This window comes from Chrysochloris asiatica, unplaced genomic scaffold (genome assembly GCF_000296735.1).
Source record: "Chrysochloris asiatica unplaced genomic scaffold, ChrAsi1.0 scaffold00376, whole genome shotgun sequence".
Lineage (NCBI taxonomy): Eukaryota > Metazoa > Chordata > Mammalia > Afrosoricida > Chrysochloridae > Chrysochloris > Chrysochloris asiatica.
In genome coordinates this window covers 1656899-1664794 of record NW_006408894.1, presented here as the reverse complement: position 1 = coordinate 1664794, position 7896 = coordinate 1656899, and positions in this window count along the sequence as shown.

Below are 7896 nucleotides of genomic sequence, written 5' to 3'. Positions count from 1 at the left end.
ATGGAGTGCCAGAGGATCAAATAGTCTGTGTTGGGAGAAGTACAGTCAGAATGCTCATTAGAAATCAGAACGGCAAGACTTTGTCTCTCATACTTCGGACATATTATCAGGAGGGACCAGTCCCTGGAGAAGGACATCAAGCTTGGTAGAGTAGAGGTTCAGTGATAAGAGGAAGACCCCCAACGAGATGGATTGGCACGGTGGCAACAGAAATGGGATCAAACATAGGAACAATTGTGAGGATGGTGCAGGACAAGGCAGTGTTTCCATCTGTTGTGCTTAGGATCCCTGTGAGTCAGAATCATCTGAATGGCATGTAACAACAGCAACAGCAAAAGAGTTTGAGCTGATGGACATGAGTTTGTTTCTTTGCCTGGTGGCTTTGTAGGATATGCACTGGACTTTGAGCCACAAGGTCAGCAATTCAAGTCTACCAGCTATTCCTTAGGAGTGAGTTGAAGCTTTCCGCTCCTGCAAAGATTTACAGCCTTGAAAGTCCTATATAGGGTTTCTATGTGTCAGAATCAACTCAATGACCCTGTTGGCACAATAGTGAAGCACTGGGTTGCTAAACTGAAAGGTTGGCAATTCAAACCCACCAGTAGATCTGAGTGGGAAAAAAGATAGTGATCTCCTCTTGCAAAGATTTCAGTCTAGGAAACCATATGTTGTTGTTGTTAAGTGCTGTTGAGTCGGTTCTGACCCATAGCAACACTGCAGAGGGTTTCCAAGGAGTGACTGGTGAGCTCCAACCTTGTAGTTCAAACTGACTTTGCAGTCTAGTGTATTAACTCAGAGTGCCACAAAGAGCAGTTCTATTCTGTCTTATGGGGTTGTTCTGGATAGCCCATAACACGAACAACAGTTATAAAATGGCCATGCTTGAAACTAGTCTTCTCTATAGTCCAACAGCACTATCTGCCCAATAATATACAACTCTGTTTTTAGTTGCATAATTTATTCTTTTGATATTTTTATCCTTATGAAGTAGTAGACAGGGATTGGTTGGTTGTTTATGTGCCATGGAGTCTGTTCTGAGTCATAGCAACTCTGTATATGCTTACTGAAGTTGTAAATCTTTACAGGAGCAGAAAGCCTCATCTTTCTTCCACGAAACACCTGGTAGTTTCGAACTGCTGACTGTAAGGTTAGAAGCCCATCTTGTAACCACTACACTACCAGAACTTCAGACAAGGGATGTTGTTGTTAAGTGCTGTTGAGTTGATAGTAGTGAGAAATCTTCAAGGAGAAATGGCTTAACATGAAAGGACTTTAAAATGTCAGTGTGTCAGTATGCTTGGTGGTGGTGGTGGTGGTGTGACGTGAGTCGGTTACAACTCATAGCGACTTGGTACATGGTTTCTGAGGCTGTAAATCTTTACTGGAGCAGAAAACCTTATCTTTCTCTGGCAGAATGGCTGGTAGTTTCAAACTGCTGACCTTGAGGTTAGCAACCTGACTCCTAACCACTATGTTATCAGAGCTCCTTGTCAATATGCTTTCAACGTAACATTCATGGAAATGAATTACAAGGAGCAGGAGAGAGATGAAAATAACTAAATTCTTTGCAAAATGATTGAAAATGTGGTAGACATTTAGAATTCCCTTTCAAATGCCAAGTTTTTGTGAGAATATTTTTAAATTCAAGATGATTTTACATAATTTATAATAATCATCATGCTGTTGTTATTGTTAAGTGCCATCAAGTTGGTTCCGACTCAGTGAACCTGTTTAGGATTTCTGAGGAGCAGCTGGTGGTTTTAAACCGCCAACCTTGTTTGCAATCCAGTGCTGACCCTACACCACCACACCAGGAGTCCATAATCACTATGTTGTTGTTGTTAAGTGCCGTCGAGGCTATTCCAACTCATAGCAACCCTGCATAGGATTTCTGAGGAGTGGCTGATGAGTTTGAACCACCGACCTTATAATTTAAACCAACCTTGCAGGCCTTATCCCACAGTGCCACACTAGGACTTCATAATCATTATAGATATTATTAAGAATATCAGATTCATTTTATGCTAAGTTTGGACCTGAGTGAAATACTGGACTGTACGTGTGTGTTCATTTTTTCTATTGGTTTTATAACCTGATCATTTCCTCTTAAAAAATTAATAAATAAATAGAAGAAGAAATGTGAATCCCCCTTCCCTTTCTGAGAGAAGGTGTATGGGAGGTAGTTGAGGGGTCAACAGTGGTTGAAGAAGAAGGTAAAGCAGTTGGGGAGACTAGATCAGGGTAGAAAGGAATAAGTAAGAGCTACTGGGTGTAGTGGAGTCCTGGTGTGGCGCTGTGGGTTAATGCACTGGACTGCAAAGTCAGTTTGAACTGCAAAGGTCTGCAGTTCAAGCTCACCAGCTGCTCCTAGGAAGCCCTGTACAGGGTTACTATGGGTAGGAACCGACTTGATGGCACTTAACAGTAACAACTGGGCCTAGAGTACACTATGGACACAGCCCTGAGTTTAGACCTTTCACAACTTGATCTCATTCAATCCTCCCAATAGCCTTATAAGGTAACTACCTTGTTCCCCATTTCCAGATGAGGACATGAGGGTCAGAGAAATGAAGCAAGCTATCTAAGATCATTCAGCTACTAAAGGACCCCCACTGAACTGGTAAATGCATGAAGAAAAAGGAAGCCATATTGTTTGTGAGTTCTGTGTCCACTGCAACGAATTGAACCCAGCAGAGAAGTAGAAAGTACCATGGTAGGGATGATTGGTGTCAGAATTGATAAGAAAGAATGCAGGGTAGAAGCTTGCTTGACCTCCAATTCATAGGAATTAGCCTTGGGCAGCTAATGCAGTATCTTGATCCTCCTCCCTGCTTGTAAAGTTAGAGGAGATCAGATCAAGCCTCCCCTATGCCATCATTGAATTATTATTAAATTTTATGTATTTTGGGTCAAATCCTATCCTTCAAGTTTTCAATGCCATCTCCATAGGTAAAGAAATGGAATAGTTTTGACACAATTCACACAATGAGAATATTGGGCATTCTTTCCCTACAACGTAGCTCTTCATTGGTAAGAACTAACATTTATGGGACATTAACTCTGTGAACACTACAGCTTTGTAGGATAAGCACTGGATTGCTGACCACAAGGTGCTTCACAGGAGAAAGATGAGGCTTTCTGCTCCCGCAGAATATCTCCAGCCTCAGAAACCTTATGCAGGGTAACTGTGAGTAGAAAGCAACTCAACAGCATTTAATAACAACAAGTACTGTTGTATACCTAAAAAATTGAGTCCTGGTGGCATAGTGGTTAAAGTGCTCGGCTGCATAATTGATAGTTTAGCTGTTTGAACTCACTGGCCACTCTCAGAAGAAAGATGTGATAATCTGCTCCCATAAAGAAACCCTTTGGGGCAGTTCTAATATGGTTTATGAATGTTAACTATGAGTCAGAATCCTGTGATGGCAATAGGTTTTAGTACTTCAAAAGAAGATATACAGAAGCTTAGAGGGGGCAGGATGTGAAAAATATTTCAGGGATAGGTAAGCAAGGGAGAAGGTAGGGGAGCTGAGCACCACAACATATTTTTTCCTCTTAGAAGACCAACTGCTGAAATTCTAAGCATGAGAACAAAGTAGAATTGAAAAGATCTAGAATAAATGAAGTGAAAGAAATGCTGAAATTCTTTAAGCAGAGCAATTTCCAGAGAAATAAGGGGGAAGACATGTGACTTCTCCCTTCTGTTCCAACAAAAGTCTGTGTGTCCTCAGAGGGCAAACTGCACCCATGGTCTCTAGCTGAAAGGATGTGATTGAAGAATCACAGTAATAAAGAGGCCGAAGGAGCTCTGGTAGCATAGTGATTACCAGCCGGTCTTATAACCTCAAAGTCAGCAGTTTCAAACATGGGAGAAATATGAAGCTTTCTGCTCTTATAAAGATTTACAACCATGGAAACCCTATGAAGGGTCACTATGAGTCAGAACTGACTTGAAGACACATAACCATCACCACCGCCACAGCAAGGGGGTGAGGCAGATGTTGGTGGGGAACGCAGGTATTTGGACACTTAGGAACTACAATAAAAGCAAAGAGTTGTTGTTGTTGTTAAGTGCCGTCGAGTCGGTCCCGACCCATAGTGACCCTTTATAAGGTTCCCTAGGAGTGGATGGTGGGCTTGAACCACCGATTTTGCAGTTCAAACCAACATTGAGGCGCCATACCAGGACACTTCATATATGGACCATATTACACAGACTGCAAAATAATCATTTTAAATGAGTAAACTAGAAAGGAATTCTGGTGTGGCGCTCCGGATTAATGTGCTAGACTGCAAAGTCATTTCAAATTGCAAAGTTCAAGCTCACCATCCGTTCCTTGGAAATGCTATACAGGGTCGCTATGAGTTGGAAACAACTCGACAGCACTTGACAACAACAACAACAACAAATTATAGAACATCAAAGTTCTTGAGATCTTAATGCGTCATTACTTCTGCTCCCTCTATTACAAAATGCACTTCTTTAAGAGTCACTGTGTTGAGGGTTAAAATCAGCCAGAGTTTAGAAATAAGATTGCCATTCAAAAACTACTCTCTTAAAATATGTGATTAACATCAAGAAAGAAAAACAATATTTTCTAAAGAAGGAACTAAATAATAATCTTGGGCCCTACAGCAATCTGGTTTGAAGGTTACACTATTAATTTATCATGTCTTCTAAAACTGCTGATGTGCTTTTTTATGTAAGAAATTATGAATCAGCTGAGTTAACAGCTTATTTCTATTGTTTTTACAATGTCTAATTTAGGATACACACTAGTAACAGAAGATTTTCTAAAACACAAAAATTAAAGCAGTAGAAAAAAAAAAAATCTAACCACCCAACCAAGTAACTTTCTTAGAGGAAAGCAGTAGTAATACAAGGGCCTGAGAAACTGAAAGAAATAGAAAATGTACATGCTTATTCTTGGCAGTTGTGATTTTTAAATTTTTGGTATTAACAGTAAAAAAAGAATTAATTACAATGGAAATTGAGATTCATCACCAAGGGAGAAAAAAAGAAAATGGTGTGAATTTTCAGTGACTTAAAGAATGTTTTAATCTGGCTGCTAGACCAACAACCTACTATATAGTTTGCCACCCCTGACTAAATCTGCAAAGAGGGAAATATGAAAATGCTTTGAAAGCAGTTTCGATCATTAGAAACTGAGATTTCCAGTAGAGTCAGACCACAGGTTCCCTCTGTTGTAGTAATTTCAGAGTCCTTTGCACAAGTCCAAGGAATGTAGCTGCGGCATCTTTTTTTTTTTGTTTTTTCGGCATCTTTTATTTCCTGTTCTATCTTAGATTTTTACTCTCACTTGGTTTTTACCTTTTAAAAAGGAACCGGCTCTTGATTCTTTATAGTGTTCTTGAAATTATGAATGTATACACTTTAAGGAGGCCAGGAACTTTGGGCTTTGGGACAAAAAGAGCCTTCACCTTCTTTCTTTTATTTTAATTAATTAATTAAGTTAAATTTAATTAAAACATAATCACAGACTTTATTGTGAAGAGTAGCTGCACAATAAACAATTGTGCAGAAAGTAGAGTTCCCTTTCCCCTCTGTACACTACTTCTTCTATTATTAACATCTTGTATAAGATGTGAGATATTTGCTATCATTTATTATGATTTGTTGTTGTTAAGTGCCATCGAGATTTGCATATTTGCTATAATTCATGAACCAATATTGATACATTATTATTAGTTGAAGTTCATAGCTTATATTAGGGTTCATTCTCTCTGTTATGTAGCTTACTGATTTTCACAGATGCATAATCTAACATTACAGCACTACACATAATAGTTTCACCGCTTTACAAATGCCCCATGCTTTATCTGTTCATCCCTCCCTCTGAAGCTCTGACAACCACTGATCTTTTTTTTATCTTACTATTGCTAGAGTTTTATGTTTTCCAGTATATCATATCATTGAAAGCAGACAATTTCTAGCTTGTTCAGAATAACACCTTTCACTTAGTAAATACACATTTAATATTCTTCCATGTCTTTGGTGGCTCATTTATTTTTGTTTGAGTAGTGCTCTACTGTATGGCTGTACCACAGTTTGTGTATCTATTTCCTTATTGTCTTACTTGTCTAGTGCTGCTATAACAGAAATACTACAAGTGAATAGAATTAACAAGCAGAAATTTGTTTTCTTATAACATAGGAAGCTAGAAGTTTGAATTCAGGGTGCTGGCTCTTGAGGAAGACTTTCTCTTTCTGTGGCCTCGGGAGGAAGGTCCTTGTCTTTTCTTAGCTTCTACTCCTGGGCAATCTTCATATGACTTAGCATGTGTTTTCCCTATCTTGACTTTGTAGTTTACACTTAATCTCTTTTATATCTCAAAAAAGATCAACTCAAGAGATACCCTACAACAATTCTGTCTCATTAACATAAGAAAGACAACTAATTTCCAAATGGGATAATAACCATAGATACAGCGTTTAGGAAATACAACATATTTTTTGGGGGGACAATCAATAAAATGATGGAAAGGTATTTACATATTTTGGCAACTATGAATAAATTGTCCAATAAATAATCTTCACTAGCATTAAGTTTTGTCAGTGTTTTGGATATTAGCTATCCTAATAGATGGGTTATTGTTTTTGTGGTGGTGGTTAGGTGCCATCAATCAGTTCTGACTCATAGTGAAACTGCATAGGATTTCCAAGGTTGTAAATCTTTGCAGGAGTAGAAAGCCTCATCTTTCTCCCGTAGATTGGCTAGTGACCTAAAACCATGGACCTTGTGGTTAACGGTCCAGTACTTATCACTGTGTTCCCAATAGATGGGTGGTGGTGGTGGCAGTGTGCCACGGAGTCGGTTCCAACTCATAGCAACCCTGTACAGGGTTTCCGAGGCTATAAATCTTTACGGGAGCAGAACGCCTCATCTTTCTCCTGCGGAACAGCTGGTAGTTTCGAACTGGTGACCTTGCCGTTCACAGCCCGATTCGTAACCACTACGCTACCAGATTGTGGTATCTTATTTTTGTTTAAATTTGCAATTACCTAATTACATACAATGTTAAACATCTTTTCATATCCTATTTTCCAACTGTATATTTTAGGTAAGGTGTCTGTTCAGATCTTTCACCCATTTTGTAATTGAGTTGTTTTCTTATTGTTGAAATTTAGAGTTATTTGCATATTTTGGATGCTACTCCTTTATTAGATATATATTTTTCCCAGTTTGTGACTTGTCTTTTCATTGTCTTAACAGTGTCTTCTTCTGCAAAGCAGAAGTTTTAAAATTTTAATGAAGTCCAACTTAAGAGTTTTTTTTGTTTGTTTTTTTCATTTTTGGATCATGTTTTTTTGGTGTGTTTTATTTTAAAAGTTGTCACAAACCCAAGGACACTTAGATTTTCTCCTATGTTATCAAAATCAGTGGTTCAAACTCATCAGCCACGCCTCACAGGGTCACTATAAGCAGGAACTGACTAGATGGCACTTAACAATAACAACAACATATTTTAGCGTTTGTATAGTTTCACATTTTAAATTTAGGTCTATGATCCATTTTGAGCAATTTTAGTGAAAGATGTAAAGTTTGTTTCTCAAAATGTTCTCCCCTGTCTTTTGGATGTAGCAGTCCAATTTGTTTAAAAAGTCTAACTTTTCTACGTTGAATCGCCTTTGATCTCTGTCAAAGATCTGTTGTTGGAGAACAAACAAGATGGCGGATCTGGTGGATGTATAGCAGAGAGCTCCGCCAACAACAACACAGAATACCCGACCAAGCAGATTCAGGAGATGGTCCCAGAATTCTGAACCACATATAAAGGAATACTTAGAAGGTTGGAAGACTCACAGCTGGGGGAATTTGTGGCAGAAGCAAGAAATCTATTGCTTTCTAGTCCGGGATGCTTGGCTGCTCCAGGA